Source organism: Arachis hypogaea, chromosome 14, assembly GCF_003086295.3.
Source record: "Arachis hypogaea cultivar Tifrunner chromosome 14, arahy.Tifrunner.gnm2.J5K5, whole genome shotgun sequence".
Lineage (NCBI taxonomy): Eukaryota > Viridiplantae > Streptophyta > Magnoliopsida > Fabales > Fabaceae > Arachis > Arachis hypogaea.
Window position 1 is genome coordinate 104994264 of NC_092049.1, and position 14484 is coordinate 105008747.

At 39.1% G+C, this 14484-nt stretch overlaps 1 non-coding gene across 1 annotated transcript; it reads right to left on the reverse strand.

Annotated features, from left to right (window-relative positions):
* Positions 1-488: 488 nt before the first annotated feature.
* LOC112746628 (small nucleolar RNA R71) lies at positions 489-592 on the reverse strand. Its single transcript, XR_003174500.1, has one exon. It is a non-coding gene; the product is annotated as a small nucleolar RNA R71 (small nucleolar RNA).
* Between the last annotated feature and the right edge of the window lie 13892 nt (positions 593-14484).

Consider the following 14484-nt stretch of genomic DNA (forward strand, 5'->3'; position numbering starts at 1 on the left):
AAGAGGAACAGTTTGAGGAATACTTTGAACCAAACATGGAAGAAAACATGGAAAATCATCATGAAGAAGAGATTCACAACCATGGCAGAGGAGGTGGAGCAAATCATGCTGGGGAGGATAGAAGATTTTTGGGCTCTTACACTAATCCAAACCCAGGCAATTGTGGAAGTAGCATCCAAAAACCAACAATCCATGCCAACAACTTTGAACTTAAACCACAGCTCATCACCCTTGTTCAGAACAACTGTTCGTTTGGAGGAGGTGTTCAAGAAGATCCGAACCAACATTTGACCACCTTCCTGAGAATATGTGACACAGTGAAATCTAATGGTGTTCATCCTGATGCCTATAGATTGCTCTTATTTCCCTTCTCAGTCAGAGACAAGGCAGCCAAGTGGCTGGAATCCTTCCCAAGGGAGAGCTTGACAACTTGGGAGGATGTGGTGAACAAATTCTTAGCAAGATTCTACCCTCCTCAACGAATCAATAGGCTGAGAGCTGAGGTTCAAACCTTCAGGCAACAGGATGGTGAGACTCTGTATGAAGCATGGGAGAGGTTTAAAGACTTAACAAGGAGGTGTCCACCTGACATGTTCAACGAATGGGTCCAGCTGCACATTTTCTATGAAGGGCTCTCTTATGAGTCAAAGAAGGCAATAGACCATTCATCTGGAGGGTCCTTGAACAAGAAGAAGACCATTGAGGAAGCCATAGATGTTATTGAAACAGTAGCAGAAAACGACTACTTCTATGCTTCCGAAAGAGGGAACACAAGAGGAGTGATGGAGCTAAACAATGTAGACGCTCTGTTGGCCCAAAACAAGCTCATTACCCAGCAGCTGGCTGACCTCACCAAGAAGATGGAGATGAACCAAGTAGCAGTAATCTCCACTTCATCAACAACACAAGAAGGAGTAAACCAAGAAGCAGAAGGGAGTCAGGAGCAAGCCAACTACATTGGAAATTCACCAAGGAAAAACTATGATCCATACTCCAAGACTTACAACCCTGGATGGAGAAATCATCCGAACTTTGGGTGGGGAAGTGAGCAAGATCAAAACCAAGACCAGAGACGTTACAACTCTAACAACAATGCAGCTCACCAATAATTCACCCAGAGGACATCTCAACACCCCTACAACAACAACTCTCCACATACTTATCAAAACCAAAACAACACATCTGCTCCGAACCACTCATCAATTGATGACAGGCTCTCTAAGATTGAAGCCTTACTGGAAGGAATAAGCCAAGAGATTCAAGAAAATAAGGTGTTCAAAGAGGAGGTGCGAGCCAATATTAAGAACCAGGGAGAAACCATTAGGAAGATGGAATTCCAGGTGGGATATTTAGCTGAGAAAATTCCCAAACCTACTGATAGCTTCCCAAGTGACACTGAGAAAAACCCCAAGGGAGAAGCAAAGAAAGTAAGATGGGAAGATTGCAAAATGGTCACTACAAGTGATCAAGAGATTGAAGACAAGCAAGGCAGAATGTGCAAACAACCTGAAGACAACTCAACAAAGGAGGAGGATAGAGAGCAAAAAGAACCAGAAATCTCACAACAAGAGCTGCTGAAGCTCTATGCACCATTCCCTCAACTGCTCAAGGGTGCTGTGGGAAAGAGGATATACTCAAGGTTCCTAGACTTGTTTGCATCTCTGCATGTGAACATACCATTCATCAAGGCAATTCAACAAATGCCTGCATTCATCAAGTATATGAAGGAACTTCTTCCCAGGAAAAGCTCACTCAAGGGAGGGCAGACTATAATGATGAACAAGGAATGTAGTGCCCTTATTCAACCTGAGTTGCCTACAAAAAGAAGAGACCCAGGAAGTTTTCATATACCTTGTGCCATAGGAGAAAATATGTTCGACAGAGCACTATGTGATTTAGGGGCCAGCATCAACTTACTGCCCTTATCCCTGGTGAAGAGACTGCAAATCAATGAGATAATGCCCACAGATGTCATTATCAGACTGGCTGACAAAACTCAAAAGCAAGCAATGGGAGTGGTGGAAAATGTGTTGCTAAAGGTTGGAAAGTACTTTCTCCCAACAGACTTTGTCATTCTAGACATGGAAGAGAGTCACACTCACCCAATCATATTGGGAAGACCATTCCTAGCTACGGCCAGAGCACTTATCGATGTAGAGAAAGGGGAGCTAATATTGAGAATTCATGATGAACAACTCAGCTTCAATGTCTTCAACTTCTCACAAGAAACAGATCAAGAGGACAAGGAACTAAGCACAAACGATAAGGAGACACTGAAGGAGGAGACAAGCACTGAAGCACAGCTAGTTCATTCTGAAACCCCCTCAATTAATAAACAAGGAAAACAGCAACTGCCACAGCTCAAAGAAAAATTGGAGGAACCCAAACCTCTAGAGGCAGGTGAAGACAGCATCACAACTCCTTGGAGAAAAGAGGTCACCAAGGGGAAGGCAACTCAAAAGAAACAAAGAAGAAGGTACCAAGGAAATGGAGGAACAAGAAGATCCCTACGGAAGACTTCTTTCCAGGGGATAGAGTTGTCTCAGCTTACTTCCCAGATATTCCCCCTAATCTCCCTACTGTGCCATCTCAATTACCCAAGGTCTTCACTATCAACAGAGTTCTTTCCCTGGAACATATGGAGATCATTGATCCAACCAATGGATACAAGTCCACAGCAAGAGGGGAGGACTTTAAGCACTACCAACCACCATGATGATGGAAAAACGTCAAGCTAGTGACGCTAAAGCTAGTGACGCTAAAGAAGCGCTTCATGGGAGGCAACCCATGTTTTATATGCTTTCAAATGATAATGAATAAGTCAATCTTTATGAGCTTCAATCCAAACTTAACAAACAATTGGTGAAAATCTTCTTATGCAGAATATAGTGAGGAACAAGTTTGGTGTTCAAAGCAAACCAAGTTGCATGCTAGTCTTGGGAGCTTTGAACACAAAACTTTCATCACAGTGCTTCAAACTAAGTTTGGTGTCACCCCATGGTGCCACCAAAATGCATATAAGGAACCACCAATAGTTAATTAGTTAGTTGAAATTCATAAACAAACAATCAAATCCTTTCTTTCAATTTATTCTAGCCGTAGAGTTTTAATTTTCTTATATATTAATTCCCTTATTTCAAATCTTTATAGGAAAGGAAAAGAAGCATAAAAAGGGATTGATTGGACACTTCAATGGGGGAAATTTTGCCACTTAAAGAAGAGGGGCTATGATAAACCCCATTTGTAGAGTTTATCTTGTATTGAATTTAGGGGATTTTATCACCTTTTACCCACATTTATTCAATGAAATAGCATGGTTTTGTATATTCTCCTTTAATTGTGCTTAAGAGTGAAAACATGCTTTTTAGGTCTTAAAATAGCTAAATTTAATTCTCCTTGATTCTATTAGATGCCTTGATATGTTTGCTAAGTGATTTCAGATTTAGAAGGCAAAGATTGGATCAAGGGAATGAAGAAAGAAGCATGAAAAGGTGGAGAACTCATGAAGAAATGAAAGAACCGGAAAGCTATCAAGCCGACCTCTTTGCACTTAAACGACCATAACTTGAGCTACAGAGGTCCAATTGATGCGGTTCCAGTTGGGTTGGAAAGCTAACATCTGGGGCTTCGAAACGATATAAGATTTGCCATAGTTGCATCGTGCATAGGGGCGCGCACGCGCACGGTACGCGGACGCGCTGATGGTGGCACATGACCCACTTAATGCAAACGTGGCCAGCGATTTTAGAAGCCTTGTGGGCCCAATCCAACTCATTTCTGATGCTATTTAAGCCAAGGATTGAAGGGGAATCAATATACTTTTATATACTTTAGATACTTTTCATACTTTAGGTGTTAGTTACCAATTAGCTTAGTTTAGTAGTGAGAGTTAGTTTCTAGAGAGAGAAGCTCTCACTTCTCTCTAGAATTAGGATTAGGTTTAGTTCAATAATCTTAGATCTAGGTTTTAATCTTTGCTTTCTTCTACTTCTACCTTTCAATTCTTTGTTGTTACATTGCAATTTCCTTTATGTTGTTCTTATGTTTTGTTGTAGATCTACTTTTGCTCCTTCTATTTTCTTTCAATTCAATTAGAGGTAATTCATAATAATTGTTCTTCTTTGCTTTTCTATTGTTGATCTCTTGCCTTTGTAGTTGTAGATTCCTTTAATTCTTGCATTTAATAATGTTTACTCCTCTTGCACTTTATGTGTTTGTTGAAATGTCTCTTTTAGTGTTAGTGTAGATTTTGTTCCTCTTGGCCTAGGTAGAGTAATTAGTGACACTTGAGTTATCTAATTCCTTTGTTGATTGATAATTGGAGAGATTGCTAATTGGTTTGGAGTGCACTAAAGCTAGTCTTTCCTTTGGGAGTTGGCTAGGACTTGTGGCTCAAGTCAATTCATCCACTTAACTTTCCTTTAATTAGTAAGGGTTAACTAAGTGGTAGCAATGAACAATTCTCATCACAATTGAGAAGGATAACTAGGATAGAACTTCTAATTTTCATACCTTGCCAAGAGCCTTTTATAGTTGTTAGTTTATTTTCATTGTTATTTACATTTCATGTCTCTTATCCCAAAACCCCAAAATAACTCATAACCAATAACAAGACACTCTATTGTAATTCCTAGGGAGAACGACCCGAGGTTCCAATACTTCGGTTTATAAATTTAGGGGTTTGTTACTTGTGACAAACAATCTTTTGTATGAAAGGATTATTGCTTGGTTTAGAAACTATACTTGCAACGAGAATTCATTTGTGAATTCTAAACCATCAATAATCCAATCATCAAAATGGCGCCGTTGCCGGGGATTTGCAATGGTGTTATGTTATTGGTTATTGTATATATGTGAATATTGTGAATAGCTTGATTTTTGGATTGCTTGTTAGTTTTGCTTGTTCTAGGACTTTGTTTCATTATTTCTTGTTGGCTTTTGTTTCTTATTTTTACTTTTACTATGAATTCTCACTTTGGCTATGAGTGTGATTACAACTATGTTGTAGGAAATGGGAACTTCAATGAAGATGGGCATCAAGGATGGAATGACCAAAGGTGGGTGGAGCCATATGCATATGATCAATCTTCATGGCAACAACCTCCACTAATGCACTATGAAGAAGAGCCATTCTATGATGCATACCAACCCAATGGCTATGGTGAATCTCCTTGTGACTTTCAAGAACCACCACCATATGCCTATGAGTCATATCCTCAACATGAACCTCAACCATACTCACAAGCCTATTTTCACCAAATACCTCCATATGACCCTAATTCTTATCCACCATACCAACCACCTTATGAGCCATATGAACCATACATGGAACCACCACCATTCCAACATCAATATTTTCAAGAGCCACCTCCTCCACATTATTACCAAGATGAACCACCTCCAATATATGAAAATTTGCAACCACAAGATGAATACTACTTTCCACCACAACCTCCCATGGAAGAATATTCATGTCCATCAATCCAAGAGCCATATGATCCTAATCATATTATCCAAGAGGAACAAGAGTCAAGGGATCATCTCAAGGAAACATTGGATCAACTTCAAGCAACCATGGAGCGTGTTGTGCAACAAGTGGAAGGAGTGGAAATTATTGAACCACCACAACTCTACCAAGAAGAACCACCTTCCTACTATGAACCCTTTCTCCAAGACAATGAACCCTCTTATCCACCCCAATCCTCAATGGATGAAACCCTCGGTGTTCTTCTTCAAGGACAAGAGGAGATGACAAGGGATGTGCAACAATTCATGACCACCTTGGATGAGGTGGTAAACCGGTTAGCATCCCAATGCTTGAACACTCAAGGGACTCCCATGGCTACATGTGGAGAAACAAATGAAGAGCATAACATGAAGGAGAGATTGGTGGAGAACGAGGGAAGTTGCTTTATATTGGAACAATTGGAGGAAGCTATGATTATTGAAGAAAGGGAAGAATTGGTTGAAGACTTAGGAGATGCGGAGCCTCCATGGGAATCTAGAATTGAAGAAAACCCCTCCAAGATGATTGAAATTGATGCTAGGAAGGAAAGTGCACACCTTCCAAGACATATTCCATATGAAGATTTGGATGGGATAGAGCAAGAAGTGCGTTCCCTTGGTGATGAAGATCAAGCATCAAACCTTAGTGGTGAAGAATCCTTTGAGCATGAAGAACCTTCTCCCAACAAGATGGAAAGCAATGTGGAGGTAAATTTTTCTTACCCTCCCATTTATGACTTGAGTAGGAGAAAAGGTTTATATAAAATTGTTGAACAAAGGATTATAATTGAGAAGTCTTGTGAAGAGGTGGAAATCCTTAGAAAAAGGAGGATGGGAATTGAATACGCTTTATCAAAACTCTTGGAGTTGTCTCTGCCTAGGTTGCCATCTACTCCTTCATTTGAGTGGGTGAAATTTATTTCTATTAGCTTTATTATCCCACTTGAATATGGTTTGCTTGAAACGGATGGCCAACTTAGGGAGCTTTGTGGGATGAAGCGTAAACGAAAAAGGTTTTGTGGTTGGCGTTGCAAATCAAGGCTCATTATGGTTGATGCATCAAACATGAGATATAAAGGTTGGAGTAGTGCTCAATTAGATGGGTCTAGGAGGATTGTTGGCCACTATATAGAGAATTCACCTCACTCACCACCCGGTTGGACTAATAATGATGATCAACCTCAAGACGGGTGTGAAAACAAAGTGTGGGATCCCGGATTACAAGAGGATCAACTTTGGGAGCCCCAAGCTTGTGAAGAACTCCATCAAGACTTGGCTCAATCCATGAAGAATCTACTTGGGGCACAATGGAGAACCAAGCATTGGTGGGAGTTCCAAGATGAATACAAGCACAAGCCACCTTGATGAGGAGCTCCCCATAAGTCCAACTTAAGGACAATAAACAAAAGTGTTAGGTGGGAGACAACCCACCATGGTAAAATCCTTTCATTTTCTCTTTGTATATATTGGTAGAATTAGTTTAATTTCATATTTTGTTTAGTTAGTTAAGTATGTTTGGTAGTTTAAATATGTTAAATAAGGTTTTATGGTGTTTTGGTAGCTGTTTGGAGGTTTGGAATGCTTGGATTGGTGCAAGAACATAGAAAAAATTTTTGAAAAACAGAGCACCATCCACGCGTACGCGTACATGGTGCGTATGCGCACGTCCAGCATTTTCGACCATCCACGCGCGCGCGCCATGCGTGCGTACGCGTGGATTGAGAAGTTCCAACCTCCATATATTTTCCAGAGAGTTGTGCCTGCGCCGCGCCAACGTTGTGCCTTTCGCACAAACCAACTCGCGCGTACGCGCACATGACGCGTACGCGCCACTCTCGAAATAAGCCAACGACGCGCGCGCGCCATGCGTGCGTGCGCGTGGATGCCCTTTCTTCCATCCATTTGTTTTCTTCTCCTCCTTCCATTTCTCCCTTTTGCCTTTCTTCTTCCCTCCTCCTCCTACCCCTCATCCAACACTTCCAAACACCATCGATAACCATTTATTTAGTTAGTTGTTAGTTAGTTAGTTAGTTGATTAGTTAGTTTTAGTTTAGTTTTCATTTTATTTTCTCTCTTTTCATCATAAGTGTTGGAGTATTGACTTTGTTTACTATACATTGCTATATCCCTTATTGCCTAAATGCTATTTTAGCATGAATGTTTTTAGATAATCTTTGTTGGATTCTATGATTGAGGTTATATTTTGTTACTTGGTTTTGAGTTCTTCATGCTTACCTTTTGAAAAATACCAAGTGATGAGAATTGTCTTCGAGCTTATAACTCTTTTGAATTGCATGTTGTAGCTAGCCATCATGTGATTTGGATCCTTTTCCCTCGATTAGGCAACCTCTTGATGGATGATGTTGTGCATTTACCTTAATGCATTGTGTTCATGATTATATGCATCCATATGTGTTTGCCTTGAATGCTTTTATGCTTCGGTAATGCTTGTTTTACCTTACAAGTTTACTTAAAGCATCTCAAGCACACTAGGACGAGTGATGTACATGCTTCTTTTGTGACATAACTTTTTATGCTAATGTGTGTTCTAAAAGGCGCCTAATTTAGAACTCACATCCCTATTCTCCTAATGTCACACTAATTCACTCACTCAATTCTAGTGATTAATACCTCATTCCAACAATGTATGCTTCCTTGTTTTTGTGTTCTCTCATCTTATGGTGTTATATTTTTGTTTTTCATAAATAATGCACCGCAAGCAAAATTGGAAGCAAGAGAAAGAACACACAGCAATCTAGAGAGTCGCCGTACCCCCTTGCTCATCTTTGGATGCACCGAGGACGGTGCAAACTTTTAAGTGTGGGGAGGTCGTCCGACCGATCGGCAATCTTGGGTGACAAATTTCTAACTCCAATACTTTTGCATTTCATTCTAGGATTTTAGGATTTTTACTTGCATTTTCTTATTTTTGCATATGCATACACAATAAGCTTAGTCAAAATAATGAGAATTTTTCAAGATTTCTATCTATAGGGCATGTCAATTGATTTGAGTGAAAACTTTTCATAGAACTTGCTTGAATTATATATATTGTGGAACATATTTTGAGCTAAGAACACAAGCTTGTGAGATTTGAGCCTAACGGTGTGGTTACATCTTACAACCACTTATTTTTCCTTCTTGTGTGCATTATTCTCTTTCTATGATTGTAATCTTTGATTTGTTTGATTCTTTATGTCCATTATTTTGTGTATTCATGCATTTATATGATTGAGGCCATCATTTTATTAGCTCACTCACCTAAATGGCCTTACCTTTTATCTTCCATTGTTAGCCAAATTTGAGCCTACGATTAACCCACTTGTTCTTAATTTAGCACATTACAAGCCTTAAAGCGAAAAATAATAAATGTCCTTATTTGGATCTTTGATTAGCTTAGGCTAGAGTGTGTGTATCATTCAAGTGTGGGAACCTTGGGACATTGGGTGAATAAAAGGGTAGTTTTGTATTATTATTGTAAATATTGGGAATTGGGTACATGCTCATGTATTGATTAAATGTATAGACCTTATGCATTGGTACTCTTGTATATAGTTTGAAAGAAAGAAAAAATGAGAAAAACAAAAAAAAATATATGAAAAGTATAGAAAAAAATGGAAAAAGAAAGAAAACGAAAAAGAAAAATAATAAAAAGGGGACAAAATGCCCCAAGGTGAAACTCAATAAGATCAATGCATATGAGTTGTGAAATGAAAAGAAAATGCATGAGTATGTGAAAAGGTGAAAAATGGGTAGCTAGATTAGAATTTAATTGTATAGGATGTCATAGGATAGGTGGGAAGTTTAAGCTTATCAAAGATTCAAATTTCGAGCTCACTTGACCAAATATGCATCCTACCTTGACCCTAGCCCCATTACAACCAATGAAAAGACCTCATGATACTTGTATGCATGCATGAAATAAATGTTGATTGTTAGAAGAAAAACAAATCTTGGAAAGCATGAAATAGAGGAGAATTGAGTGAATCAACCCTAAACACTTGAGCGAATAGAGTGCAAACACATCCGGTGAGGGTTTGATGCTCAATTACATGTTTTCACCTATGATCATCATTCTTCATGCAAGTTTGTAAAAATATTTAATAACTCAATTCAATTGTGGATTAGACTTGCTAGTCCTTAGCCCTTGTGCATATATGTTTCTTGGGAATTGATTTATTTTGACCAAGCACTTGCATTCATTTAGATAGTTGCATATAGGTAGATTGCATTTAGTTAGTTTCCATTGAATAAATGCCATACCCTTTGTTTCTCTCTTGGCTTAAGCATGAGGACATGCTTGGTTTAAGTGTGGGGAGGTTGACAAACCCCATTTGTAGGGTTTATCTTGTATTGAATTTAGGGGATTTTATCACCTTTTACCCACATTTATTCAATGAAATAGCATGGTTTTGTATATTCTCCTTTAATTGCGCTTAAGAGTGAAAACATGCTTTTTAGGTCTTAAAATAGCTAAATTTAATTCTCCTTGATTCTATTAGATGCCTTGATATGTTTGCTAAGTGATTTCAGATTTAGAAGGCAAAGATTGGATCAAGGGAATGAAGAAAGAAGCATGAAAAGGTGGAGAACTCATGAAGAAATGAAAGAACCGGAAAGCTATCAAGCCGACCTCTTCGCACTTAAACGACCATAACTTGAGCTACAGAGGTCCAATTGATGCGGTTTCAGTTGGGTTGGAAAGCTAACATCCGGGGCTTCGAAACGATATAAGATTTGCCATAGTTACATCATGCATAGGGGCGCGCACGCGCACGGTACGCGGACGCGCCGATGGTGGCACATGACCCACTTAATGCAAACGTGGCCAGCGATTTTAGAAGCCTTGTGGGCCCAATCCAACTCATTTCTGATGCTATTTAAGCCAAGGATTGAAGGGAAATCAATATACTTTTATATACTTTAGATACTTTTCATACTTTAGGTGTTAGTTACCAATTAGCTTAGTTTAGTAGTGAGAGTTAGTTTCTAGAGAGAGAAGCTCTCACTTCTCTCTAGAATTAGGATTAGGTTTAGTTCAATAATCTTAGATCTAGGTTTTAATCTTTGCTTTCTTCTACTTCTACCTTTCAATTCTTTGTTGTTACATTGCAATTTCCTTTATGTTGTTCTTATGTTTTGTTGTAGATCTACTTTTGCTCCTTCTATTTTCTTTCAATTCAATTAGAGGTAATTCATAATAATTGTTCTTCTTTGCTTTTCTATTGTTGATCTCTTGCCTTTGTAGTTGTAGATTCCTTTAATTCTTGCATTTAATAATGTTTACTCCTCTTGCACTTTATGTGTTTGTTGAAATGTCTCTTTTAGTGTTAGTGTAGATTTTGTTCCTCTTGGCCTAGGTAGAGTAATTAGTGACACTTGAGTTATCTAATTCCTTTGTTGATTGATAATTGGAGAGATTGCTAATTGGTTTGGAGTGCACTAAAGCTAGTCTTTCCTTTGGGAGTTGGCTAGGACTTGTGGCTCAAGTCAATTCATCCACTTAACTTTCCTTTAATTAGTAAGGGTTAACTAAGTGGTAGCAATGAACAATTCTCATCACAATTGAGAAGGATAACTAGGATAGAACTTCTAATTTTCATACCTTGCCAAGAGCCTTTTATAGTTGTTAGTTTATTTTCATTGTTATTTACATTTCATGTCTCTTATCCCAAAACCCCAAAATAACTCATAACCAATAACAAGACACTCTATTGTAATTCCTAGGGAGAACGACCCGAGGTTCCAATACTTCGGTTTATAAATTTAGGGGTTTGTTACTTGTGACAAACAATCTTTTGTATGAAAGGATTATTGCTTGGTTTAGAAACTATACTTGCAACGAGAATTCATTTGTGAATTCTAAACCATCAATAATCCAATCATCAGGCTACACACTTGTTCTAAAGAGGGAATACGTTGGAAAATGTTGCCATGCAACATTGAAAAAAAGGGACCCCTAGAAGACCAAGCAATCCCCATCATAAAGTGATGATCCTTGTCTTCTAGCCATGCATAACCCCAACCGTCCATCAAGTGACCACTTCATCAATCTACACCCTCCATTCTCTCACAACTTCTCTATATAAACAACCCTTGTCCATACCACCCTGCATTGTCATCACACACCTTCACCACTCTTCATTTCGGTACAATACACCCCCTATCCAATTATAAACATTCCTCCCCTTACTCTCCTCATTGCCATAAAACCCTAAACAACCAAAAGAACATTGCTAGCTCCATCCAACCAAGAGAAACCACTTAGGTGTAGTTAGACTATAGGTGATCATTGCTTTGTTGATAACAAGATATGAGGGTCTCTGCATATATGCAATGTTGTGTACTGGGCAAAGAACTAAGTTTGGTGTTCACACACCAAACTGAGTTCAAGAGGCACAAGCATACTATAAGCTAACTATGTCTCAAGTGCTTTGGGAACAAGCAACTTCCAGTGACCTTGTAGGAATCTTATAAGGAAATGGTGCACCTTCACCCAAAGAAGCGAGGCAACAAAAAGTAGGAGGATGACAAAGAGAGAGGGGGACCAGAGATCATCACCTGAAGGTTGTATTGCTACCTGACTCCATTGTACTTAGAATTGTTGAAAGTTGGAGGTCCTAATTGCACTTTTGATTTGTAGTTACCTGCAGTTGAACTCTTTTTAAAATTCTGTCTTTTAAGTTTTCCTTCTGAATAGGTCCATGATTTCTGGTTTAAATGTCACTGCATCATTCCCTTATTTACTTGTAAGCTTGTCCCTTTTTATCAATTGAAGAAGAGAAGGATTATGTTTTTTAAAAGACCAGGGTAGAGTTTATATTGTGGAAGTGCATTCATGAATCTTTGGGGTAGTCATAAGTTAGCTAAGTTGGTTCAACCACAAGGCTAGGAAGACAACTATCTATCCTGAATACTTTGCTTTGGATACACTCATGAGACTAAGTTAATAACAAGATCCTAAGAAGAGAAAAGGGAAAGAACAATGGAAGTGAAAAACAAAAGAAAAAGAGTAAGCAATAAGGCTAGGCATCAATGGTTTTAAGCTTGAGGCAAGTGTCTGTGGTGCTCCTGTGTGAGGGATCTACTTGGATGAATAAGCTCTTAGGGGTGCCTTATCACTTGGTAACTTGGGTTAACTAACTCGGGATTATCAGCTGAAAGTCCACTATCAAGAGTAACCTTCACTACAGAACACTTAGTAACCCAAAGAGGTGCTGGACACCAAGGTCTCAAGAAAAGAAAATAAATAAACTAAATTCCTGTAGTGTGTATGTATGGGGGATAGGCTTGAGGGAGTAAGTCCTTAGGGGTGTCTCAACACCTAGCACCTTGAACCAACTGGTTCGGGAGTGTTGGCTGAAAGCTTATCTTAAAGAGTTGCCCCCTTACAGAGCACCTAGCCTAAATAACACAAACAACCCTTGTAATAACAATAAAAGGATCAATGAATAAAAGTCTCATGGGATATGAACAAAGTGAGTGTTTTAGGACAGGATAAAGGTCTGAAAGTCAGTAATGGAATGAACCTAAGTTGCTATGCATGAAACCACCATAAAATCAGTAATATGACTTCCACAAGGATGACTCATTCCTCTGGATATTCATTTCATCATTCTCTTGTTCCAGTACTTGCTTAGGGACAAGCAAGCTTTAAGTTTGGTGTTGTGATGCCAGGGCATTTTGGCCAGTTTCACTGACCTTTTCTTTACTGTTTTTAGGTTAGTTTCATGCATTTCTTTAGGAAATAAGCTAGTTTTGGGTAAATGTTCACTTATGCCTTGACTCAAGCATACATTGTGCATTTTACATGATTTCATAAGGATTTTGCATAAGTTTAGTGACAAATATTATGTTGCATTACTCATGACTTGGACTAGAGCTTTGATGCACTTTGTTGCTTGATTTCAGGACCAAAAAGGAGCAAGAAAAGGGGAGGTAACTTGCAAAGATTAATGAGAAAAGTGATTGCCAATAACACTCTCAAAAAGCCATCAATGCCCACGTTAGAGAGTCACGTTAACCAAGTTAACGTGAACTCTAACGTGGAGAAAAGAAGTTGAGCCAACGTTAGTAACACTCAACATTGTCACTAACGTTGGCCTATGGTGCAAAGTACCACGTTAACTCCCACGTTAACTTGGTTAACGTGGGAACTAACGTAGAGGATGAAGAGTTGTCGACAACGTTAGTGACACTCAACATTGTCACTAACGTTGAAGCAACCACACAACCCCCAAGAGTCACGTTAACTTCCACGTTAACTTGGTTAACGTGGAAGCTAACGATGAGGAATGAAGGATGAGCCAACGTTAGTGACACTCAACATTGTCACTAATGTTGGGATGGCTAAAGATGGCTACGTTAGAAGCCACGTTAACCTAGTTAACGTGGACTCTAACGTGAGACCCAGGGGCACATTGGAACGTTAGTGACAATGTTGAATGTCACTAACGTTCTCGAAGGATGGCAAAGGCCACGTTAGAAGCCACGTTAACCTAGTTAATGTGAGCTTTAACGTGAAGCAAGAAGGGGCACACTGGAACGTTAGTGACAATGTTGAGTGTCACTAACGTTCTCGAAGGTTGACAAGGCAACGTTAAAAGCCACGTTAACCTAGTTAACGTGGGTTTTAACGTAAGGCAAAAGGGGTGCATTGGAACGTTAGTGACAATGTTAAGTGTCACTAACGTTCTCGAACTTATATTCTCACTAAATGATTAACACCCCTAACGTCCTGAGCTAAAGTCTCTGCCCACTTAGCACTTTCTCTCTGCAAGTGAAGCCAAGCCCAAATGAAGAAAAGAACTGCTTCAAACTCAAGATCCAAAGGCCCAAGACTTGAAGAGTAAACTAGAAGCTGAGAAGAGTAGTATATATAGGAGTAGCTTTGAATTGTAAAGAAGTTCTGGAGGCTGAAGAATTACTCTCTGTATTTACTTTCTTTGCAATTTCTAGTTTTATGATGTATTCTCCATC